This window comes from Branchiostoma lanceolatum, chromosome 12 (assembly GCF_035083965.1).
Source record: "Branchiostoma lanceolatum isolate klBraLanc5 chromosome 12, klBraLanc5.hap2, whole genome shotgun sequence".
Classification (NCBI taxonomy): domain Eukaryota; kingdom Metazoa; phylum Chordata; class Leptocardii; order Amphioxiformes; family Branchiostomatidae; genus Branchiostoma; species Branchiostoma lanceolatum.
In genome coordinates, this window is record NC_089733.1 from 11,335,146 (window position 1) to 11,363,069 (window position 27,924).

The 27,924-nt window shown below is 38.2% G+C and overlaps 1 protein-coding gene across 16 annotated transcripts in view; it reads right to left on the reverse strand.

The window, feature by feature from the left end:
• The window catches only part of LOC136445518 (cAMP-regulated phosphoprotein 21-like), a 98,422-nt gene that overhangs the window by 68,539 nt on the left and 1,959 nt on the right, over positions 1-27,924 (reverse strand). For all 16 annotated transcript variants that reach the window (XM_066443555.1, XM_066443570.1, XM_066443568.1 and 13 more), the window contains exon 2: positions 20,862-20,939. The gene's annotated coding sequence lies outside the window, so the exon portion shown is untranslated. The remainder of the gene's footprint in view (positions 1-20,861; positions 20,940-27,924) is intronic.

Consider the following 27,924-nt stretch of genomic DNA (forward strand, 5'->3'; position numbering starts at 1 on the left):
AATGACTAATAAACTGTAGCTATACCAACTACTAAGGACTTTATACCAGCCTAAAAAAGAACAAGAAATGGCCATTCCTACAAGTACTAGAGTTATCAACCAAAGTTTGAGGTGTTCAAAAATATGTTTCTTCCTAGATCTTTAGGAATGATAACAGCTGTAAGATGGTCACAATTGAATATAACAAGTGGCAAAAATAAAACAATACACATACAGACCTGTGTTCCGGTTAAGTGATGCTTCAGAACTTGAGAACCCAATGTATGTGACCCCTATATCTACTACAGCTAGCTACCAATGTACCATGAATCATTTCTAAATAAAAATAGACGTAATCTCATGAGGCAAAACATTTCAGGGTCAGTGACCCCTGTTGTTCTTAAATTAGGCCCCTGCTAATTGGATAAAGAAACAGAAATGAAAGAGCCAGGGTGGATGACCTACAGTTCAAACAAGAAACCTGATTCTCCAGTTCTACCATATAGCCATTGATGAAAGACAGCAGATGCTGTCTGAAACGTCTGTTTTATCAGAAAATTTGATCCAGCTGCTTGAGTTGTGCTGTAGGACATGTCTAGTCCTCGAAACCAGGACTCTCTTGTGTTTTGTGCTGAGAGTAAAAAGGCGCAAGGAATCTAAGAACGTCTGGGGGCAGGTTCTTCAAGAAACTGTCCAAAATTTCAACCGAAAATGATAAACTTAAACCCAAAAAGTTAGATTAAGGCAATCAGTGGTTTCATTAAAGCCTTGGTGTTGGGGCTACTGAGATGTTTAGAAAACAAAACAAACAAATAGATAAATAAAGTAGTAATTATCGCATTACCAACTGAAATGCTATTTGCCCCAACCGAGAGTTGAAGCAGCCCAACTTGATCACCCAGAAATCAAATCGAAGTCAAACAGCGGATAAACTTGAATGTAAACTAACTAATGCTGAGTTTGCATATCAATGTGTATCAGCTTGGGCAGTATTAATCGTTTAGTTTGTAAAAGTCAGTGTGATTAGCTAAGTGTGACCATGTCATATCACATAAAGTTGGTAACTCTAACAACAAAGAGCCAATGGCTATTACTCCTGGTAGGGGCCCTTCATTCATGATTTCCAAACACTAGAAGTAGTTGTCTCGTAAAACCTCAATCTTCGTGCATATCTCAACCCATGTTCCCGCGGAGGAAATGGGAAACAGTTCATTGATTTCTCTCACTGCTGAGCGTTCTTACCGCGATGTGTTCCGCCTCACAAACACGCTCAATTTGTTAAGCCAATTTCCGGTCCCCAACATGATCCACCCTAACCCGATTCCACCCTTGGAATGGAAATGCTTATTTTAGCACAAGGCACTCACTGGTCAGAGGAAGTCACAGGATATTGTTTGGCCAAGAGTTGTAAGGGACAAAACCTCAAAATTTTACCCTCACATGTCTATCTATTGACAATTAACACTATGATTACCACTGGCCAATGTAATCATTAACTATCAATTATCTATGCAATGAATGCCACCTAACTTTTTGGTTCTTGGGTGTTGAAATTAATCTTAAACTGGAAGATTAATAAGTTGCCCATGCTATTTTTTAATACTTAAATGTGTCCAAGAACAAAGGAAGTAACATGGTATCAATTTTATTTAGATAATGCAACGCAAATCTAATTTTTCCGTTCTCATAGATTAAAAGATAATTCTAGAAGATCAACAAGAAAAAAAGGGTCTCATGTTGCCCTCTTACTTTATTTTTACTTACATATGTCTGAGAACAAAAGAAATAACTTGGTGTTGCCCAAGGTATCTTTAACCACATAATCCTCACAAAATAGCTAAATCTGGATATGATTATTCCAATGACTTATCTGAAATGAGTACAAATTGAATTACCACACAATCAATTTCAACTGCATTAGTGTAGTTACAGGAGTTACAAAGATACATTTTTACATCTTCTCATTCAATATTTTTCCGTGGTACTGAAAGTATAGTTGCTCTGTCATCCAAGAAGTCCAATGGAAAGCTATACATTGAGCAGTACATAATCTTGTGCCACTTCTGCAAAAATCCCTCCAAAGGATGGATAAGCATTTTCCCCCAAAGAAAACTGTTTTAAGCACGAGATAAAGCTATTCACAGGTATTTTAGGCACATATTTTAAGTTTTCTGAATGTAAAGGGTACTCTTGGTACATTAGATAGAGACCAGACCCCAAATGGCAGATGAAGGTTACTTGTGGTGGCCAAGGGTGGAAATTGGACAGGAAATATTGTCTCTGTCTGTAGTGCAAGTAAAGCTACAAGCTGCACACAAAGATTTGAAAAGTTTTGGATCAATGCTTATAAATCAAGGCTCTCCCTGACAATAATGCTGCACTACGTTGTAACACTCTCAGCATTTATTTATCTATTTCATCTCAAGATAACTGGATTGACCCTTCAACTTAATCTTTAAAACTTGTTTTCAATGTGGGCGCAGTACTAGTATATACTGGACAAAAAGAATTGTTACATTCAGTCAGGTGGGGCAAAAATGGATGACATTCATTGAAACAACTAAAATCTGACATGTCAAAACAAACCTATTGTCCATAACTCAAGTCATTCCAAGGATCATTTAAGATCATTCAAAGCATCACCTTGTCCATTTTCAAATTTAGGTAATTTTGCTTCAATGAAAATTTTGCCTGTTTATGGCCCTCCCTGGAGCTAAGGCACCACCTTATTCTACATGTAAATATCTCAGGAAAGCCCTGTACATGATATATGTAATACCACTTTATGTTTATAAATTCATTAGGACTATAACTAAGTAATCTGTATCGTTGTTATATGCCACCCTTACATGTACGTCCTCCCTCATGACCTCAAGGAAAAGTGGCCAGCAGGCCGACTTGATGTTTCTCATGAATAAACAAAAGGTTCAAACAAACAAGTGGAATACACATCAATGTTCTGTACACAAGGGATACACAAAATGCCCTTTACATGGCCCTCATGCTCCTGTTTGTCAAATTGGTGAGGTCTGGTAGAAAATCACTCGGACAGTACGCCCACCACCCTTCCACACGTCTTCAATCAGACAACAGTCTGTCTTTTGAAGCGCCCCGGGACCCTCCGCCCACCCACTAATGAAACCCTATCCCAGCGATCAAAGATTGGTTTCCGCGGGCCCACTCCACCCACAGGCATACTAACAAGCGAGCACCAACGGAAAATTAAAAGAGCTGCCTCTCGCCCCTATAACAGACCTCGACGACTGATCTGCCTGGAGAAACGTTTGTAGTTGCTTCAAAGGGGTCAAGATTTATTGTATTACTGCATGTTTATACCATTTCAACCAGTTTGTTACAAAACTGACTATTTTCAAATGCCTCCACACTTGAATGGATAGGATACTGACAATATTGGGCAAAGTACAAGTGTGGGACCTCAAAAGTGTTTTACATCTCACTTTGAAACAAATAACCAGAATGGTATTCCTACTATGTTTTGCCTTTTTGAAAAGATCAAACTACTCCGGTATTATGAAAGACTTCAGCCCAGCACATATTCAGGGCCTCCCCACGACTTGGATCCCGACTATTTCCAACCAAAGTCTGCGCTGGGTTGGGAGTAGCCCGGAATCCATCCTATTCTAGCACCAGTTTACTCCTCCGATTGCATCCAATCAGAACAATAATCCAATCCTTTCCAGACTTTGACTTTTCAAAATTCACAGTCAGCTGGTACAGAGGACTTTTAACCAATTCTCTGATGGTTATTGAGTTAGGCAGTAAGGAGAAGGTTAAAAGTAGACAAAACTTATGATTTTTTTTTAATCTTTCTTTATTCACGTTTTAACAAAAACAAAGAAAAGCATGGCAGTTTACAAATCTCATGTGCTTTGTTTTGTTTTGTAAAACTTATGATTGCAACATAAAGAAAAAGAGGGGAAAACCCTTTGAAGAATAAAGCTGTACACATGTTACATAACTGGCAGTAGGTTCAGTTCATTCCTAAAGCTTTGACTGACATGTACAGTAAGAATATTATGTCCCCACTCCTGTCCTTGATGTGAGCATCGCATTAGAGCACTGGCGTTGATCCAACTAAATCACTAAATGTCACTAACAAATATCAAGGACTTTGGATGATGTGATGCGAGGTACTGAGAATGGGTTATACCATTCCCAATATTTGAATGGGGGTACGAAACTTCTTTATTTTTGAGAGGGAAAATGGAAAGGTTGGCTTAGGGGTGTATGATTATATTGTGTCAGACAAAAGCATACAAGAAATGTTATAAAACAAAAATCTATGAGGCTTCGTGATAGTTTTGCATATTTTGGCAAGAAGTGCTGCACATTTCAAATTAATATTATAGTAATGTATACTACTGTAATTTTCTAACTCAAACAGTCAATATTTTGATATTGGTCACCTGAAATTCAATGCATCTAGAAATGTATTTCAACTGGCTTAAGGTTTAGGTATAGATAAGTTAGCTTAAATCATTAAAAAATCTTCCAGCCATTAGATCAATGTATTAGGTTACTTCTTGCATTATGAATAAGTATCTTTAATGTATCTTAATTTTGTTCTCATGTTTCATCGATTTCCACCGTCTCATATTTCTTTTTAACATAATCTACAGAACAATTTGGAAGTCAGGGATTTCTAGGTTGTGCGAGTTCCCTAATTCAATCTTACAACACCATATGTACATTTGGAATGCAACATGACTATAGGTATACATGTAGTATGAGAAAAGTCACACATATTCGAACTTCTGCCTGCTAGAGTAGCTGTTTGGCATTAAAAATGTATTGGTTATGGGGTTAGGCAGCAGGAAGAAGGTTGATCTATTGGTTCTCAGATTGTAAAAAATATGCATTTAAACTGAAAAAACAATGTGAAAACACTCTTAGCCTTAGGAACATGTTTATGCCTTGGTACAGTCAATTTTATGGAGTGAACATACTATTAGTCAGATTCAAGTTTTCCTGTGTTTTCAAAGTGTTCTCTTAATAAATTCTCCCCTTTTCACCTTAAAATGTTTGAGAACCAACTTGAAGGAAACAAATCTATGTGGCCAGACAGGAAGGTTGAACATTCAAATTAATCCCTTTCTGTTTCTCAAAACAGACGATTTCCTGAGTAGGAGTTCATCATCTGCAATGATGGAAGAATTTAGGTTACAGATAAATCAGAACATCAACTCTAACCTTTCCACATTACTGTCATCTTCCTACCTTTATGGCTTCCTCGGGGATAACTATTAGTGTCATATTACCAGACAGTGTGGGTGGAACAGGCTGAATCATGGTTTCAGATGTTTGCCACCCCCCTCCCCCTCCACCCACATGAGTTAATGGCACATGTTGTGTAACATGGATCTTTTTTCCGACCCAGTGGGAGTAAAGGCTTACTGCTGTTGCCCAATTATTTCACATTAGGCTTGTTCACTTCATGAATTAGTAGGTAACTTTATACATTTGAATCACTTCACTCTTTGAGTTGGTTTTTCTTTATTTTCTCAAACAAGATTTTTTTCAAATTGCACAAGAACAGAAGAGAATTAAATTGTTGCCCAATTATTTCACATTAGGCTTGTTCACTTCATGAATTAGTAGGTAGATTTATACATTTGAATCACTTCACTCTTTGAGTTGAGTTTTTCTTTATTTTCTCAAACAAGATTTTTTTCAAATTGCACAAGAATAGAAGAGAATTAAATTGTTGCCCAATTATTTCACATTAGGCTTGTTCACTTCATGAATTAGTAGGTAACTTTATACATTTCAATCACTTCGCTCTTTGAGTTGGTTTTTCTTTATTTTCTCAACCAGGATTTTTTGAAATTGCACAAGAACAGACGAGAATTAAATTGTTGCCTAGTTGATTTAATGTTCACTTCATGAATTAGCAGGTAGAGATAAGAGAATCAAAACTCTTGACCAATTATTTCAACTCAGGCTTGTTTACTTCGTGTATCAACAGGTACCTTTAAACATTCACTATGACATGGATATCGAATCACTTAAGCTCATTGAGATTTCTCCTCAGATTTACGAGTTTTGAAGTAGTACTACAGTAACTAGTTATAACAAGAAACACAGAACATAGTCAAATTTTTCTCTTGCCCAAATGTTGAGCGCTAAGCAGAAAAAGCAGCATTTTAAAACTCTTTGGTATGACTCAGCTGGGGATCAAACTCTTAGCCTACCGAATGCAAGGCGAACACTTTACCCACTTGGCCATTGCACCAATCTGGTTTTTATAATAATTCAAAAAAGTATTTTGAGCCAGGTATCACAAAGATCTGGATGATTAATAGCTGTTGCGTGGTGGTTCCCCTTCGACAGTGAGACTACTGATAATCTTTGCCCCTTGGTCCTCCTGTGTATAATAACAACAAATGTCGCTGGCTGGGTGGGTATTCTTGGAACGGGACTTAATGCACTTCTTATCTTCACGCCGACGTCTTGGTTTGACCCAGTGAGCTGCGTGGTGGGGGGGGGGGGGGCTTATGAAACAGGTGTACACACACAGGGACACACACTGTTACACCCACACAATCAGGTACACACATCAGGAAACACACACACACACAGACCGTAATGCACCTACATAACCATAACACACCATAACACACACAATCAGGTATACACAATGTTATAACCACACAATCAGGTATACACACATACACCACACAAACACACACAGTAAAACACACCCACACAACCATGAACACACACCACGACACCCACACAAACAGGTACACACACGCAAATTTCTACATTTCAAAAAAATTAGCACACCCACAAAACACAAGAGTAATTTGGTATGGCCTACCAGCATGAGCTAATTAGTTAGAAGTAAGTTAATGGAACTAGCCGGCAGCCATCAAGAATGATCTATGAACCCCTTCCGCATGCTGGCACACAAATTACAGTTGTGATACACAGTAGAAATAATGGAAGGTGTAATTATCTTATTAGCACGTCGTTTAGTGGGAGGGGGGCCCGGTGATGAGACCTCATTGTCCCAACAGACTGAGAGTATCATATCGTTAGTAAATGTCCCATGGAGTTGTTCCGGCTATCAGTCTAGTTAACAAGCCTTAGGGCTAATGCAACCAGTGTGCTTCTGTTAACTGTAGATTGTGAAATATTTGTAGTGGTCCATGTTTGGTCTACTGCAGTTAAATAGGATGACTCTTGTTCTATTACCATAACATTAACTAGCAAAAGTACAAAAGCACACTGCATTCCTGTACCAAGTTGATATATCCTCATTGATTCAGATTATGATATTTTCATTCATAAAAACTGTACACAAAATGATAAGCGTGACTAGTCTGGGTACATTCTTCAGCTACATTGTTCATTGTTCAAATTCCATGGAACTACATGTAAAATACACGTCGACTACCTAACTACCTACCTACATGTAAAATATACATGTAGCTATGACACATTTTTGCAAGACACTGAGTTTGTTGTGCCGTGGCAGAGGGCGTTATGCTAAAAAAATGTTTGGTCACAATGTCCTGAAGAAGAAAGTAGAAAAAGTAACAGGAGGCACAAAACGGAAGTATAACGATACGTTTCCCATTACCTCTAGGAGGGAGGGAAATAAAGGCCCTGTCACACTTGTGCGTATATCATGGCCGTGTGAGTTGCGTGTTAACATTTTTGTCATACGCCGGTGTGAGCACAATTGTTTTGTGAAAGTTTTAGGTACGCAGGCACACGCAAGGCACACGCAAGGCACTGCCCAGTACGCCTGATATTTTTGAAACTACCGAAAACTTTCGCGCGAACGCTGATACGCAGCTCAGACGTCATAAGAACGCAGTTCAAACGTCCGACATTGGTCGAGTAAGGTACGAGCGTGCTTTGTGTTTGCGCTCCAAACGCGGTAATACGCTTCTCTTGCCGCACGATCTCTGCGCAGCGACCACATCGCGTACTTGCAGCGCAGATACAACGCACTATGATCGAACGTATGGCGAATAAGAATATACGTTACCGATGAGTGTCGCTCGTCCTGCGATCGGGCAGCGCGTTGTACGTACCAGTAGCGTATGAACAACACACAGATAGCGTGCATATAGCGTACTCGACGAACATCCGGGGTACATTCCAGATTTGGTATCTCATTGGTCGGGTCGGGTATTCAATTTAGTTAAGGGCAGAGAGGAAACAAACACAGCCAGCAAAGTGTACATAACTTTTGATTTAAATAATTATTGAAATGGCCCACACAAATGTGCCCATTTTACATACACATAAAAGTTCCACCATTCGTTACTTGTGGAGGCGTCTTATGATAACAGGATTCGTAACTACTGATATCAACGCAACCAAATTCACAGGCTAAATAATGGCTCTAAGTGTCACAGCATGTTCCAAAAGTAAAAGTGGTGTCCCTGTTACATATATACAAAATGTCCTACTTGTCGTCAGTTATGGAGGCGTCTTCCCATAACAGTTTAAGTAAATACTAATATCAATGCAACCACTTACGCTCATAATTTGATTGGCATTAGTCGGAAGTGTGTCAGGCATGCGGTCGGTAGACGTTGTGTGCGTCCGGAATACGCTCAGCATATGCACCTGACACGCAGCTATTCGCTGCAAGGATAACACTATTGCGCACTTCATAATGCAAATCATACATGTCTCAAACGCATTGGATGCGTTGAATTCGTTATTCACACGCTATATGTGCGACGCGCATAACTACAAAAAAAAGATATTTTGAGCGTGCAACTGCGTATTGTCAAAATTCAACACGGAACTCACACGGAATGGCTTATACGCACAAGTGTAACAGGGGCTTATAATCAGGTGTCGTCACTGACTTTTCCCATATGCAATACCACTTAAAGCTAACAGGGGGCTCTACTGCTCAGTAACACTTGAACAGCATGTGAAGGTATAGGGATTATAAATGGAAGAATTCAAGATTTCACTTAGAGCATTATAGACACAGTTCTTAGATACTACTGTATGTAAAACAGCTGGCAAATCATTACCTTCGCCGAGAAGGTTATGCAGAGGGTAGCGTTTGTTTGTTTGTCTGTCTGTTTGTAGTGGCACAGAATAACTCAAGAACGCCTTGATGGATTGTCTTGGTATTTGGTATGTTGGTAGGTTTTGATGAGACCTAAAAACGATTAGATTTTGGGCCCCCTAGCGGCTTCTTACGGTACTGCAGCGGAACTTCCTGGTTTGATATCTCGTGTTCTGGACATGCTATGGAACTTATTTTTGAGTGGTAGATAGATCTTTGGACAGAGAGTAAGTGGTGTGGGTTTGGGCCCCCTAGCGGCTTTTTTGGAACTGCAGGAGCAGGTTTTGCGTCTGACTTTGAAAGGGAATAACTCAAGAAGGGCTTGATGGATGTTAATGATTTTTGGTAGGTAGATAGCTTGAGTGATAGTGTACATGATTAGACACCTCTTATGCAAATCAGTATCTAATTTGCATAATTAATGAGGACAGTTTATACATCCGCCAAATTCCATGATAGGACTCTGAAACATGTGACATACCGGTATGTAACTGAGGAAGAGAGAAATATTAATTGATATGAACTATGCAAATGAAGACCTCATTTGCATAATTAATGAGGAAATACTATAACAAGATGGGCTTGATGGATGGTCATTATTTTTGGTATGTAGATAGCTTGTGTGATGCTTAGTATGATTGGACAATAATTATGCAAATCAGATTATAATTTGCATAATTAATGAGGCAACTTTAAAAATCCGCTTTGTTCCATGATATGACTATTTAAATTGTAACTGAGGAAGAGAGAAATGTTTATAGATAGAAAATATGCTAATGTGGGCTAATTTGTATACTTGATGAGTAATTTCTCTAATTCCACACTGGCAAATGACGGCAATTTCATACATTCAATACTTTATTTTGGCATCGGGACGTTATGTGAATGTAAACATCATTGAATCAAATTATGCTAATAAGGGCCTCATTTGCATAATTGCTGAAAAATATCAGCATAACCTTCTTTGTTGAGCTCATAATTTGTTAAGCTCATACTTTGGACATGTTATGTTTTAAGACAATCAACTGGTATGATTTATAATTGATGAGAAACACTCCTAATACATCAGTCATAAAGGTTAAAATCATTTGGCGAAGGTATGAGGTCGTGGAACTCTAGTTTACGAATGTTTCTTGTATATTTCCAGTTGACTTGCTCTTTCAGTCAAGGACTCAATGTAAGATTTCTTTTACACTTCTAACCTGTGCTGCATTGTTATGTGAAGCAGTCAGAATTGCCTTGAAGTAGGTGACAGATGGTCACCGAAACGTCGGTGGAATAAATGTCTTGGTTGTGTAAAAAAGTATTTTTATTCAGAAACAACTATAGTTTCGGTGCATGATTTTTAACAAAAACAAAATGGATCCGATTTCAAAGCTGCTATGCATGGAATAACTACACCACATTTTTCTTGTATACCTCCAACCGAGTTGCTCATTCACAGAAAACAAAGTCCATGCCCTTGCTTACACTGTATGTACTATTCTGCATGAAAAAAAAACACATCACTTATTTCTTGTACACTTCCAACAGAGTTGCTTTGGTCCATAAAAACTGAAAGAATAGTTTTCTTAGTCAAGGACATTTCTTACAATTTCTTCAATACTGTAAGATTTCTTGTACATCTCCAATAGAGTTGCTCAGTCCTAGGAAACACAGTCGCCGCCCTCCCCACAGGGAGACCCCTTATCACAAGCACACAGGTGTCTCCGCTGACACAGGCAGGCACACTTACAGCAGAGCGCGGGCTCCGGGGATCAGAACGCATCAGAGAGGGATGAGTAAGCTCGGCGAGACGGTGAGAGAAATGGACTGTTTGCCTGCACTCAAGGTCCACGGGATTTACTCTGAGCTTCAGACTGGGATGGGCACCTTAAAATGACTTGTGCGTTTGTGTATATCACAAACTAATAGGTTAAAATGGCTATGAAAGGCTTCTCAAAAATAAAGTTATGACTTATGACATTACTCAAGGTCCGCAGAATTTACACGGAGCCTCAGGTTGTGACAAGCAGATCAAAGTCATTTCTGTGTTTCTGTATCTCACAGGTTTCAATGGCAGTGGAAGGCTTTGATTTAGTTGTGAAACAGACTTTAAAAATGTTATGACTTACATTTGTACTCAAGGTCCGCAGGATTTGTTCTGAGCTCAGGCTGGGATGGGCACCTGAAAATCACTTTTATGTTCCTCTTCATTACAAACTGATAAGTTTCAATGACAAATAGCAGTGAAAAACAGACTTTACAAAAAATATGATATTAGATAAGTTACTCAAGGTCTGCCGGATATACTCTGAGCTTAAGGCTGTGATAGGCACATCAAAATCACTTCTTCATTTCTGTATATCACAAACTGATAGGCGGTGGAATTCGAAGGCTTTGATTTTGTTGTGAAACAGACTTTACAAAAGTTATGACTCACTCAAGGCCCGTAGGATTCGCTCCAAGCAGAGATAGGCACCTCGAAATCATGTCTATGTTTCTGTAAATTGTAAACTGAAAGTCAGGACTTACTCAAAGTCTGTAGAATTTGTTCAGGCAGATAGGGGCACCTCCAAATTATTTTTGGGTTTTAGTACCTCACAAACCGATCTACCTCAACAGCGAAGGATTTACATTGTCTCTAAGTAAAATTAGAAAATTTATGACTTCAAATGTTTCCACCAGCCTTTTTTTGATGGAATTCAACTTGGTACTGTATCTGCAATACACATTTAAGGGTTCAACATTTAACTCACTGAAGTAGCCGTTTGGCACCCAATTCCCTATTGGTTACAGAACTAGGCAGCAGTTAGATGGTTAAACAATAAGGTTCACACTAGTCCTGCCAACTTTTTTTAACAGGTACACACTTAGCTTGCCAACAACGTAACAGGAAAACTTCTTTCCATTGGCCCACATTATGATGAGGAAATGTGTACACCTGTAAAATATCAGGCGTTATCACTCACTCTCTTGAGGAGGCAGGGATGGTCCCCCGGGGATTCCTACAGCTTGAATCTTGCTTCAGATTAAAGGAGCCTTACTGCAACTGGGTGATGGATGGAGGTGACTCTGAGAGCTTTCTCCCACTGCGTCACAAAGCACTCAGATTCATCTTTCGGTGAATGTCCTCTCTATATAAGTCAGGGCTCAAAATAGATATTTACCTCCATGAAAAGTTGAGGTACTGTTTTTGGTGTGTGTATGTGTGTGTGTGCGTGTGTGTGTTTGTGTTTCCGGATTTTTGTAGTCAGCTTAACTTAAGAACCTCTGGATGGATTGTGATGAAATTTATTATGTGGGTAGATGTTGGGAAGATGTAATCTCCAAGCAGATCCACGCCGGGCGCGAAAATCGTAGTATGCTAGCCAGAGAGGGTCCAGTCATCCAGAGAGGGTTCATCAGCCCGGGCTGATGAACCCTCTCTGGATGACTGGACCCTCTCTGGCTAGCATACTACGATTTTCGCGCCCGGCGTGGATCTGCTTGGAGATTAGGGAAGATGAAGGTCAAGGCTGATTTTGGGCCCCCTGGTGTGTGACCTTGGTCCTACAACAGAATTTCCACCTACATGTAGTTGATTGGTTGTGAATTTGTTTTGATTCTACCACTTATGGAATCTGTTCTTCAAAAACACAGTAATTTCGTAAAGGCATACTGCTAGCTTTTATACAGTGTCACGTTGTAGCTACATTTGTATCACCAATGTTAATTCCTGTCTCCCTAAAGTTGCTAGAACATTAAGTCTCATAAAACGTGTCAGGCATCCCTAATGCCTTGTCTCTAAGGGACTTCAGACGATAGCCACACCTTTATCATCCTAGTCGCCATAGCAACAGGATGATGACGTGACTGAATGAAGTTTGGACAGAATTTCATCAAAAATTCATGAAGGGATGTCCTGGAGGCATTGAAGGGATTGCAGAGTGATGTGGAGGAATTCTGATTCCGGGAGCCCCTCGGGTACATGTCGTCTTTACACTAGTCTGATTCCGGGAGCCCCTCGGGAATATGTCGTCTTTACACACTACGCAGGCAAACCTAATATAACATGGGGAGGAATAATTTAAGGGCATCTCTCCCAGTTGCTGGTATTCAATTAAGGATTCCGAGCATGCAATTCAGTTAGAAGTTGTTTGCTATGCTTATTGATACATTAGACTTTGCTTACAGTGTGATAGGGCCATTGAAATTTGATGTGGTCCTTCTGAAACACAAGAGACAAATGAGATATGTGAAGTGACAGGTATGAAATATATTACTAGAAATGACGGCTATTATTAGTATTATAAAAGTTTGATCTTATATACAAAATTGCAAATTTCTCTGACAAAATTGTTCCTAGCTATCTCTGACACCCGTTCCCAACCTCCCATCATTACTTCATAACTTATTCAACAAATGTCCTACAGCATGTAAGGTATATCTGGAAGATACACAAATGTACCTGGCAGCCAAAACGTTCTCCTTGATAACAGAATGCTTAAAGGAAGTTAAAGGACACGCTTATCTGTACAAGGCAGTGATTTGCTCAACCAACCAGAAGGCACCCCTTTGTGTGCAACGTCTCACCTGATTCGCTGCGGCTTTCTTTGAGGGGTCTCAAAAGATATGAGGCCAGACCAATTTATTTCCTTGTGTCACAGACATCTTTAACTGACTATAGACAGGATTCTTGATGCTTGTGTCAATGGGAAAAACTATGTAACTATTCTAAGGGACGGCCAAAAAGGGGCACAATGGTCGCAAGGGACAAGTTGGTGGTCACTTTTATTTGGTTAAGCAATGCTACACCAACTTATCTCCTTGGTTTTTAGATTTTTTTAACTAAGTTAAAGTGGAAATTAAGCACAAGATGAAAACAGAGGGCTGGGAGGACAAATCAAAGCTGACTATATACTGTAATTCTTGTTTCTTTCACTCACTGCAACTTTATCTTCACTGTTTTCACGGTCATCTCTGTGCCGTGAACTTATCATCACTATGAGAAACCTGTTGTAATCACTTATGATTCATTCACACATCCGTTCTGTAGATCACTTGCCGCCACCATGAAGTTAAAGTTCAGTGAAAATGTCAATTTTCCTTACACCGTGAAATTTTTCTACCGTGAAGATAAAGTGAATTACAGTATTCACTATGTAAAACTGTGTGTACCACAGTAGAGACTTTCCTCCCCTGATCAGATTTAGGATGTCTTATATTATTTCTTTCTTTTCTTGTATGTTTGTTTCTTACGATGCCCTAACGTCCTGCTAGCTAATAGCCTGATAACGTTGCATATGAAGCTCAAATTTAGAAACCGCTATAATTGAAGAACCAACAATTTAAACTAATGTAGCCCCAGTGTGCTTGGTCCTCCATGATTGGCCGTGTAGACCGCTCTAGAGGGTCTCCACTATAGAGATTATCAGTACTGCTGAATGGAGAGGCAGGAAAAACAGGTGGCCTTGGCACGGATAGAGGGACACGTAACAAACGTGTTGTAGGATTTCCACAAAACTGAGGCCATAACAATTCTATCCTCTGTTCTCTGACATTTTCAACAAATATGTAGCATTAGGGACCAAGATGAAAAGAGAGGCCTGGGAGGAAAATTGCGTCTGACTGTGTTTACTGCCTGAATCTTTGTGTATCAAGACTATACAGACTTTCCTCTCAGATGAGGTCAGCATTATTTCTTTCAATCTGTGAACCAACAAATTAAATTGGTCTGGCCTAACACATTCAACCAAACCATAACCAACCCAAAAAGGTGAGATTTTCACATTCAGAGTTGAGGGAGGGTGTAAAGACGCAAATATACAAGAGAATCACAGAAATACAAACTGACATCATCCACATATCAAATCAAATATGACTTCCTGAAGAGAAAATCAATTTACCTACGTATCGCAAAACAGATTATACATTCAGACTCAACTTGATATGAAATAACAGTTACACCGACAGTTCATTCAACCACTGCTATCAACTAGACAACATATATATATATAAGTGACTAAAAAACTGATGTCTTTGTGTAAAATGCAGAATGTCACATCCTTTTCTAATGACAAAGTCAATCTTCTTACAAAAGTGGTCTTATCATATTCCTAATCTTAGTAATATGCAGATTGACTCAAAGTGAGGCAACATAAATCCCTCAACAGCTAACATCATTAAAAAAGGAATTAAACAAGAAGAAAATGTTAATGTAAAGAATAATTTCTCAAAATGAATACCTAAATACCTGTACACATGGAATCACAAACACTTCTTGAAGCCAAAATTCAATCTTACCACTTGTCAAGTGTGTTACGCACACATTCTCAATATGAAACAAAAATAGAAGTGACAACTTGGATGTAATTAAGCATCAGAGGAAATCTTCAAGGACAGACTAGAAATCTTTGAGTAAAAACTGATTTCTCTTAATATAAATGCCTGTACACATGCACTGAATCACAAATCTCTCCTGAAGCCAAAATCTAATTTTATCAAACGTCACAAAACTTAATTGTATCTATCAATTCAACTCATTCAACCTCAATGCTGACAGTGAGAAAATCTACATTTAGTGAAGAAAATAAACTTCTCTCCATATTCATAAACACTTCAATGCCTTCACACACGGAATCACAAATCTTTGCAATATGGAAAATGGAACTGAAGTGCTGCCTACTCCCTTTAATTCCGTCTGGATGGCCTCTTCCGCATGCCTTGTAGTTTCATTACACGGCACGTCTCATACATGTTTTATGGCGCTCCCGCGCTATAATCTATCAGGAAGTACAAGGACGGTATTACTGCTTACTGGAAGACCCGGGTGAGGACAGCGTCGGGTCACAGTCAAGGGTATGGGGGTCAGGGGTGAACTTTGAGCTGTCCCCGGATGTAGGACAACAGCAGTTGGGCAGAGAAGGGTGTATGCCAAGTCAGCATTTGCCGAGAGGGCTTAGAAAATAATATACAACTGCTGGTTTAGGGCTGTGAACCTGTACCTTATCTGCTTAGTTATACCTGCACCTAAACTGTTAACCAGTATTTGTTCAACATGTACCTAAGAAAGCATTTAGTCTCCGAAATAAAAAAAGATTTCTAATTAGTATGGTTACTCTCTTTATTCCCTGAAACAGGGTACACCAAGGTACATACTGTTTTTGTGTTGATATTCTAATCTGGTATTATGTTTTTAATCTGAGAATAAAATTGGTGTGACCATACGAACTGGTTTCCAATGAGATCTGATGTGAACTGACATGTTGAATCTGGTGTATACACTTATCATTGTTATTTCAAATTTCTTTCCTTGGTTACAAACGTATTTCATGTCACTGTAACAGCAATGCTCCTTCACCTGCTATGAAGTATTGTGTCTTTCACATGTCTAATGATGTGAACCAAATTGTTGAGTCTGACCCGCCCGTATAACCCACAAGAGGCTGTAGCCATTAGCCTGGAGCGATCCTCCAGTCAGGTACAAATGCATCTCTGTCTACTTTACATTTCCCTGGGACTAACGCAACGTCTGCAGCTACAACCTAGGCTCTAGACATGGCAGGCAGACATCCATCTCTGTACAGTTACTACAGTTACAATGTAACAACTGACTGCTGCCCAGGGTACACTGTACCTCGGGCGATGCGGAATACACTGTGTTGTATTTCATTTATGTCATACACACCCGAAAATACACACATTTCAATGCAAAATGCACCAGAAGTTGAGAGAGTTTTGTGTCCTTGAACAAAAAATTGCAACAACATTGATTCCAACCTCTGAATCCGGTATTCAAATTTTCTACAGCGGCGCAACCGGCGCACTGAAAATGTGTTCTAAGAAAAAGTGATAAAAGTAGAGCCCTGTGTAATAACGAAAAGTTATTGACCAGTCTGGAACACCTGTGTTGAACCTTTTTGCAGCCCAGCTATGACATAAAATCAAATACTGGATACTGACTGACTGATTTTCTTCTTAATATATAATGAGTTATGATGCAATCTAGGACATCTTGCCTTAAATTACAGTAAATTATGTATGAAAATTATTGTGTACAGTATTTGAAACTCAACATCATTTATTATATAAACATTCCGAAAGATTGTGTCCTCCAGGTCACTCACCCATCACATAATGATGATGTCACCCCATCCCATAATACCCTTATACAGTGCCTCGAGATCTTAGCCTGGAATCTATTATAGCTCCAGAGTCTCCTCTCCGCAAATGATAGAGCTATAATAGATTTGTATTCCAGGCTATCTAGATCATAATAAGTTATACAGGTATGAAAATAATGATATTAATGAAGAGCAGTATTAGCTGCAAACAATATCCTCGGTCAGCGACAGCTTTTCTGTAGCAATTGATATTTTTTGTTATCAACCTAACAAGACTAGAAAACCCTACCCTATATCCTCTAGATCTTTAACTGGTATGAAAATAGTGATATTAATGAAGAGCAGTACAAGCTGTAAACAATATCCTTGGTCGGCGACCGCTTTTCTTTACCAATTAATATTTACTGTTATCAATCGTAACAAGACTAGAAAACCCTACCCTATACCCTTACACAGTACCTCTTTTACTCGTATGAAAAATAATGATATCAATGAAGAGCAGTACAAGATGCAAACAATATGGTTGCTCAGCAACCACTTTTCTGTACCAATTATATCATATTTTCTGTTATCAATCGCAGCCAGACTAATTGGAAAGAGGAGCTGGCTCCAAGGAAGTCCAGAAAATGGAGTAATGTCAATAGGTTCAATGTCCACTTAATGTATACCCTGGTGTCTCATTATTTGACTTTAAATCATTAGAGAGTAATACAGAAAGTAGGGCAAGGTTCTGTCTACTGGTTAATTCACTGTGTGTTTCTGTTACCTTCTAAGTATATGTCATGTACAAGTATGATTTAGTTATCTTATTTATTTTCAATTCATATTTCTACCATGGGAGTATGGGATGGGGTCACAGTCCTACAGAACACATTCTTTCTGAGTGTGTGTAACGTTAACGCTGTTCTATTTTTTCAGATACTGAATAATATTTCAAGGCAAGATGCCCTGAATCATCTTCTGTAAGAGAGATTCTGTACAATGGAATTATGGGATGGGGTCACTGTCCTCCAGGACTTTTTTTTTCTTGAGTGTGTGTATTGCTCATTTTTTCAGATACTGAATAATATTTTAATGCAAGACACCCTGAATCATCATCAGTAAGAGAGATGCTGCACAAAGGAATTATGGGATGGGGTCACTATCCTCGAGGACATAATCCTCCTGGATTTGCGTAATGCATGGCACCATATACAGTACTTCAAGGTAGACTGGATAATCGCTAATGTAATGTCAGACTCTATAAAAGTAACTAAAAGAGATAAAGTACTTCAATGCAATAGGCTCTAGTCTGCCTTATCATTTTGTCTATACAAGTAAGAGACTTATGGAGCAATGGAATTATGGGATGGGTTGAGTGACCTCCTGGACACATTCTTTCTGCATGTGTGTTCATGCTATAAACCATATATTACAGTACTGTACTTTCAAGGCAAAATGCCACAGACTGGATGATAATTCATTTCTAAAATCAAGCTTCAGTTTAAGAGACATGACATGGTATTAAGGGATGGGTTCATTGACCTCCAGAATAAATTCATATACATGTACCTTAACAGTACTTCAAGGCAACAGGTGCCCCAGCATGCCTCATCATTATATTGATGTACTATTAGTGAGATACACATGTTTGTACTGTGCAATGGTATTATGGGATGGGGTGACTAACCTACAATGTACAGGCTCCAGAGCACATTGTTTGGGGTGGGAGGGGTATGACATTATTTTCCATATACATGTACACTGTATACTTATTTCAATGCAAGATGCCCCATGGTTAAGAGAAAAACTGGGCAATACCAGAATTTAGAATGGGTTTCGTGTTTGCCATGATATTTTTCAGGGTGTGTATGACACTATTTTTCACATGCATATACACTGTAATGCAGTACAACAAGGCAAGATGCCCTATCTATAGCCTGCATATCATTTCTAAGTAAGAGAGATATTGTGCAATGGCAGATACATGTTGTAAAGGATGGGTTGAAGGCCCTTCTGAACACATTCTTTTTAGGGTGTGTATGATACTATTTTTCATAATACCCCACATCAAGGCAAGATGCCCTATCCTGTATGGTCTAGAATGGGATAACGGCCAGCATAACTCTCCCTTAAATGGCCTGTGCAGTAATTTGGTGGTCCATCCCCCGGAGGAAAGAAGTGCAGGATTTTCTGTGAGGGAGTCTGGGAGATAAGTGTGCATCTGACAGGCACCTGCCATAGATCATCCTCTTAATAGTAGCCATTATAATGGACTGAACATGGCGCAGGACTAGTTAAGATATTTCCTACAGTTACAAAAACGGAATTTTCTTATATCTAAACATTTAGGTCATCTCCAAAGTTAATGATGCACCACAGCTTTTTCCAGTTCAGTTACTATATATATGACAGCAAAAATTCTACTTTTCATAATGACAAACCTAAATACCATCCTTTGTCAAATCTCACTTACTATTCACACAAATAACTTGCCACAAGGAATGGAACATGGCTCAAAATTACATTCTTTAAATTCTGCAGAAATGGCAAAAATTGTAGTTTATTGTCCCTTCGTAATGACATACATTACATGTACCTGAACATTGCAATCAGTCACATGAGGAATGTTCTTAGTAATATTTCGTTATCAACATAAACTAAACCATTCAATTCTGGTCTACAATAAAAGTCATGTACATGTTTATGAAAGCATTTCGTACTTGTGTCATGGAATTGACATCCACATCTAAAACACTTAGTAGTTGAATAAGCATTGCAATGTGGCTTCTCAAGGAAAGTACCATATGAAGCATAGATATCTACGTACCATCAACTCCTTGTTGCAATCCTTAGACAGTGCACTCAAGGAAAGACAATCTACTAGGAAACCATTATCACTAGCTGCTCTTCCCTAGCCCCAGTGGTATCAGTGGAGTATTAGATGTCAGAGACAGAAGGGTAGATAATAATTCAAAAGAAACTCTCCAGTCTAATGTTGCTCAGTATAGCGTACTGATATCAACATGCATGTCTGGACTTGGAGGAGCCATGCCATCACCAGCGCAAATAACCTGAATCTTCGCGTCCATTCCAACAGATAAGAATGAACCAAGATATACTCTTAACTGTATATAATGTATGATACGCATACCGTGGACAAGGATGTTGCAAAAATGTGTGGCAACATCTTTTTAAATCTTACACAATCTTGGAGAAGACTAGCTTGCCTTTGCAAGAAGCAAATATCTATGTCTTCTTATCCATTTCAATGGATAAGAATGTACCAAGATGATACACAAACCTTGGACAAGGATGATGCAAACATGAAGCAGCATCTTCTAAAATCTTTCAATCTTGGCAGAGACTTGCCTTCTTGAGACGTAACTATCTATATATATATGTCTTCTTCTCTATTCCAACAGATGTACCAAGATATCATGTACATGATATTCATAGTATTACACAAATCAATGATGATGCAAAACAGGGGCAGCATCTTTTCAAATCTTATACAATCTTTAATCAATGTCTTGAAGTTGAACATTCAGGCCTCGAAACATCCATTTTTCCTCATTTCTGCAATATCAGATTCATAATACTTAGTCTGTTTTTGTTTTTTTTCAACATTGCCAAGTTGCCAAATTCTGCAGTGTCAGATATTTTCCTGACGTTGCAGAATTATGCAGTTGGGCAGTTTGAGACCTAAACAATATTTTTGCAAGTCAGATGAAACAAATGAAGAGACTTACGGTGAGAAGATTGCAGTGACAGGTTTTCAGTTCAGCTCCTGGCTGTGGTAACTTTCTCTCTACTTCCAGTATCAACACCTGGGTGAAAAAAAAAGAGAATTGTTTTGTTATTCTAGGCTTAGACTTTTTACATTCTGTAATTCCAAGGTGTTTATAAAAATTCATATTTTCCTAGAACTATCGTAGAGTGGAACTCAAGTACAAGTATAGTAGGAACATTCTCACTAGGTAGGTTAGGTGTGACAAGTTGTTCAGTGTGATATAACTAGCTGCCACCGCGTCTTGTACCGGCAAAGCTGGTGTACATGTGTTACACTGAAGTTTAAACAGATAAAGAAGCTGGTGTGATATCACCAGAAGCTGGTGTGATATACACTGAAGGGTGATTATTCCGACTTTACAGACATATTACAGACAGATATATGAAACTCAGTGCATTATAGATAAAAAAAAACTGCATAAGAACTACCAGTGACTACTGTGGTCACTTTTTACTTAGATTATTTTCTCTAGATCTATTGACCCTAGGAATAAGGTTTATACAAAATTAACCTTCTCCCTGCTACCTAACTCTGTAACTAATAGAGAATGGGGTGCCAAATGGCTACTTCAGTGTGCTAAAGGTTACGAATCTTACCACCTGTATGACTGTGACCATTTTTTTCAGGTCCCTTAGGCAAGTTTGACAGTATACTGTAGCAGTCATCTGTGTCTGTCTATTGTACATGGAAATGTCATGATTACCACAATACAGAAGAGGCAAGTCACACCCTAAAAATACATACATGTTGCTTTGTATATAAACACTTCTAGGAATTCCTTAGATCACCATACACCTTTGAAATGTTTTTGCTCTCAAAGCAAAACAATAAATAAACACAATATCAATAAGGAACAGGATATATATATAAAACTGATAATAAATTCACTGAGCTTATACATTATGAAAGAGGATTGGCAAGAGTCTGAATGTGCTCCTCACCAATCATGAGCTATGTTTACTTCTCAACTATCAAAAAAGTATGTAAAAAATTATGTTGCAAGGCTCTACAGAGATTATGATATTGAAACACATTAAGAATATTCATGTAAAAAAATTACTGAGGTCACATGCAATCAGCATTGTGAAATCTGAATGGGCCCCTGACCAATCATGGGCTATGTTTACTACACAATAGCTAAAACACCACCTATCATATTACAAAAGTGCAGAAAGGATGAGAGATAAACACACTTTTCAATTGAGAACAAGATAAAAGAAAAACTACTGAGCTCACATATAACATATGAATAGCAAGATCCTGAATGTGCTTCTTACCAATCATGGGCTATGTTTACTACACAACAGTCATAACAGCATCTATCATATTACAAAAGCACGCAGAGGACGACTTTAATGGGCCGATTCACCTTACACAAGGAGACTTGTCCTGGTTATGAATTATAGATAGGGACCGTCCTGTGTCAATTACTCTGCATCCACCACTCACTTTCACTTAGCCCTGTAGACAATTTCATTGTCCAGTGCCCGGGTTTTATTAGTCTTGCTTTATTGCTACGTACTGTTTCAACACAATCTACTTCAATTGCCCTACTTGTTTCGGCCCCATTTTCACTAGACGGCGATTGCTGAGTGACCGTACAGCGACCAAAATTGGATTTGTGTCCCTTGATTTCATAATTGATGTTTAGTATGATTTCAAAAGATAACAAGATACACAAAATGTAAAAAAATCTGTGAAATTCGTTGAGCAATATGTCAAATGTTTGCTCGCTTGAAGTGGTTGCAGCGCAGTTGCAGCCTCTTGTAGAAATGGGGAGTTACTGTTGACTTTGATATAGTCTTTATTCATTTGATCAGCTGACATACAAGGTTAAGTAGAGCAGAGGGTACCTAAATAGCCTCAAGCTACAATGTATTATCTTATTTATTATCATAAATATTTCTACAGCTTAACTGGGATATTGAAATGCATTATGATATGGACGATTTTATTACCCTCTGTAAAATATATTTTGATGATAACATTGTATGTGAAATCTATGTGTAGGGTGGTCCTCCACTCCTTTGTAGGACTTCCCTCTCTCCATAAGCAATGGTACAGTCCTAAATCAGATGACATTCAATAGCAGACAAGGCCTACCATTGAAAACTACATAACATTAGAACATATAGATATATATTACATGTTCTAGTGTTATAGCGTTATGTCATAGCCGTACATCAGATGACCTTACATAAAGCAGACTGAAGACATTCAAGTACGTAAGTGGTAAAATTAAATAGAAAATGTAAATTCATCACTTAATGTTCATACACACAACCCCTTTCAGAGCCTCTATTTTTACTCATTTATTCATTTCTTTCCCCAATATTCGAATTGCGCTGATTTCCAAGGGCGCCCATAACAAATTAACACAACATAAACTTAATTTAGGAGGTCATACAAGTGCAATAAAATTCAATTGTACAAACAAATGGAAAGGCGTGTACATTGTAGTCTCTACCAGGGCTCCCTTCGAATTGAAAAAAAATGTAGCCATTGGCTACAAAATAGGGAAACATGGTATGGGGCACTGAACCTGTCTTGGAGAACAATTTGACAGTAAAAGATCAGTGACCAGCAGACTGCTATAGTCTGGCAAATTATTCAACCTATTTGGGCAATTCCTGCTACTGTACAAGCAGAAATGTTCGCGACGGTTTTACCGTTATGTTCGCGTTTTTTGCGGTGATCTCTTTACCGCGAACTTACAACCACTGCGAAAAGCTGTTCTATTGTGTGACTGTAGCACTTCTATTGTTTCAAACGCGAACTCAAAGCCACCGCGAACACTCCATTTTCTCCCTAACACTGAATAAAATCACTGCCAACAAATCTGCATTTACAGTATTTTTCCAGCAACACATGGTTTGTGGTAGAGAATACATGTACCGGTATGTTCATTTTGCAGTCACACATGACTCGTCACTTCCTGTTAGTTTCTAGGAAACTACATGACTAAGGTGTCCATTGTCCATAGTAACACCATGAATCATTGTCTCCTGATGACTGTTCCATTGGTATAACACCTATAGGGGTATTTGCATGATGAAGACTAACAGTTAAACAACTGACCGCCCTTACACTGTACACAAGAACCACCTGACCATTGTGACCACTTTTTGGTGGTCCCTTAGATAATATTTCCCATTAATACAAGCATCAATCTGAATCCTGTCTATTGTGACCACCTGATTTTATTGGTCCCCTGAGTGGTCTTCTTCCGCAGATTTAACTGTAGTTTCACACAACTTTTTTCTGGATGAAACAAAATCTGTTTTAATAATAATTGGAATTCAAGGTACATTTGTGTGCTCCTTAATGAATGTACCTGTCTTCATTGAAGTAAGGAAAGCTTGCTTGTTTCCTAAAGATGGATGAAGATTACTTAAAAGAGATTGAGAATCTTCATTGATTGACGAAAAAGTGGACACAAGTGCACAGCACTGGATGCTTAGACTTGGGCTTTGATGGTCCTCTCTTTGTCACAGTAAAGAAAGTTGTTTTTTTATACAGATGCAAAGATGCTTAAAGATTACTGAAATGAGATATAGAAGATGAAAAACAGGACACAGGTGCAGAGCACTGGAGGCTTAGACTGTATCAGGAAAAGGGCCTGAGGCTGAGGTATCCATAATCACAAATGGAGAATGTGATGAAGATAAACATGAAAGAAACTGGAATCTCTCCTGCCATTAACAGTAGTATGAAATATTATCCCAATTCTGATGTTAATATGTTCTGCCCAATTACTTCTGCCAGAAATAGATTTGAGGGGAGGGGCAGAGGGGGGGGGCTACAGGCTGATCCAGACAACTGATAGGAACTGGGGACTGTCCATTTCTCATCTGTTGGGTTACAGAAATGTTGTGACATCTAAAAAGGGAGTGAATTGTATAAATGGTATAGACATGTTTGTGAGATGTCGAAAACTTACTCTTTGTAAAACAACTACTGTCCTTGCCAAATTCATTTCGTTGTATGCACAGATGCTTGTTTCCACAGCAGATTCTGAAAACACCATTCTAACTTTTCTACTAAGCAAGTTAACACATTTTCAATAGTCTATTACGTCCTAGCTATGTTATGTAGTCTACTTTTTGTTACTTTTATTTGTATTTTCTCATGAGCCAAGAGCCAGATGCAAACAATGAAACAATAGAAAATAAATATATATCATTTATGCTAAGGAGTATCTTCAAATATAAAATCTACCTTCACACTAATAGTAATACTACACTGTTTCATAAGTTTGTTCTTCATTATAGAGACAAGTGACCATACCCATCCATGTGCATAAATGGATGGTCCCTTGACTACTGAGAGACAGGGACATACCTGTAACTATCTGGGTCACTGATCCATCCAATCATGGGTGAAATCCTCATTACCATCTCTGTTCAACTGGAGCTATCCTTCTTACTGTAAATTCATTTATTTTCACCGGGACAGATACAGACTTTTTTCGTGAAAGGAGGTGTTAGCAGCATTCGCACAGTTGAAACAATTCTGAAGTGCAATACGTTAGGAACACATATTCGTGGTGTCGTGTTTTCGCAGTGGAGAGGTCGCTGCAAAAACTGAGAAAACAAAACCACCAACATTTTATATCCTTCATCCATTGTTTTGCAGGGCTGTAAACACTTGACACAGATTGTGATATTTGCTCCGACAAGAAGTCAAGAACAGCTTGCATATACATGCATAATAAACTAAATTAACTACCTTCGCCGAGAAAGCTATGTTTTTCAGTACATTTGTGTGTGTGTGAGTCCCTCTGTATAACTCGAGAACGCCTAGATGGCTTGTCTTCATTCTTAGTAGGTGGGTAGGTCTATTTAAGACCTCGAAAATGATTAGATTTTTTGACGTCTTTTTAGGCGTTTTTGTCTGACTTTCTATTTTGTCCCATTTTCTTTATGTCGCCAAGCTTTAACTTAAAGTTTAAGATAGAAAGCTTGACAAAAACAAGCCAGAGCCAAACCTCTGCTTGGAGAGAAGCTTTAATTGTTATCAATAGATGTCAAGCAGTTGAAATTACAAGAGTCAAAGGTCAAGTGCTATAAACAATGCTGTTTGTACTCATTATTGTAACAATGTATGTTTCATGTCATCAAACACTCTTCAAGTTTTAACACGTTATAATTCATTCTGAGACCCGAAGGCAATAAGTCAAGGTAAAAACAACTATAAAACCTATACATTTCTTGAGACTTTTTCTTTCAATCTGTCTAGTAACAATAGTAGGTGTTTCTGAATATCACTAATGATTTTATAAAGATATCATCAAATCAATTTGAGAAAGAAACATAACAGTAATGACTGGCAGAAGCCAATGTTAGGTCTATATAGTTAGAAACAAAATGTTAGGGGATTATAAAGTTAGAAATTTGGAAAGTGATATTTTCTATAAACACAATTAAATTTCTTCATGCTTGTATATTACACATGAATAATGATGAAAACAAGAGCAAAAAGGACTACAATCTAAGACAAAATCATAATGCAAGCTGCTAAATATTTATACCATTGATATTGACAATGGATCAGTACAGGACAATTATTTGCTCCACATGCATTAAACCAATCCGATAACAGCCAAGATCAATAAGAATTATTACATAACGGCTGGACCTGCAGATTTGAATCTAATAATGAACAGCTTAAATGAAAATTAACCATATTTTGGACCGGCCCAGTACAGGGAAAATCTAATTTGTAGGGGCCTATAAAAAACCTGGGTAATTCTATCAAAAAAATTTGAAGGGAAAAAGGACTAATAATTGTAGTATGGAGAGACGGAATATCAAAATAATCTCCAAAATTTTCATTCCCACTTGAGTTTTATGTAGGAATCAATGCATCGATCTCTTTTTTCTAACACCTGTTTTTACAATATCCCATTCAAATCTTAAATAGAATCACCCAATGAGGTCAAATCTATAATATACAACCTGTGTTCCTTCAGTTCAAATTATACCAAGGATTTAAACTATAGTACAGGCCTACATTCAGAATCAAACCATGAAATAAATTATATACTAGTATATTACTTAACGCTTGTTAAACTTCCACTTAAATCATGACTTATGATACATATAGGGCTATTGTGTGTGAATGAAACATTAACATGTAGGGTATGACAAGCATAGATAAAAAAGGTTCTATATTATACTACAATAAAATCACATTAACTTGTATATACAAAGCCTGTCCTTGTGTCCTAATCCTGTCCTGATTATGTCCATTCATAACCCTTATAGCACAATGCCAGTGTAGCCCTTCCCCCCTTCTGAATGGAAATGTTATGCATACCTTCTTTAACATAGGTCACTATGGAAACCGTCTTATTCATATTCAAATGAAGGAATAATACCTTAGTGTTGTACCAAGGTTACAAAATTCAATTTTGGTAGTAGTAGGTGCACTGGTGGTACCTTTTCCTACCTAACCCTCCACAAAGAGCTTAGGTGCACCAGTGCACACACAGTGCAAAATCACATGTAGGTGCACAACTTTGGGTGCACAAAAGTACATATACATGCACCCAGTATTTCCAGCCCCAAACATTGTAAAAAAGCAGCTTTCAAAATTGTAGTCTTTCTTTGGCTATTGCTTGAAGTTGAAGACATAATATTATGTAACAACATAGACAGCTCATGTAAGGAGGTTGACTAGAAGCCTCCTGCTTCAAGGTACTTCAAATTCTTGGCATTGTTTCCAGCCTTCTTCCAAGAAAAAAAAGTCCAGTTTACAGAATGGCCTGTGAAGTTGTGTCTTGGGACATTGATAACAATTATGGTAAAGTCTATGAGTACTGTTTGATGGTTGTTTAAGCTTAGAAAGTACAAAGTTACATATAATGACATATTGTATCAATTGCAGTAATTTGTGTTGGCTTAAGTCTTCCTCTCTATCAAAAGAAAATGTCAGAAAATGACAGTAGCAAAATTTTCAAAAAGGGCTTGTAAAGCTGTGTCTTGGCATTGCTTAATGATTATTTATGCTAGGTACAAACA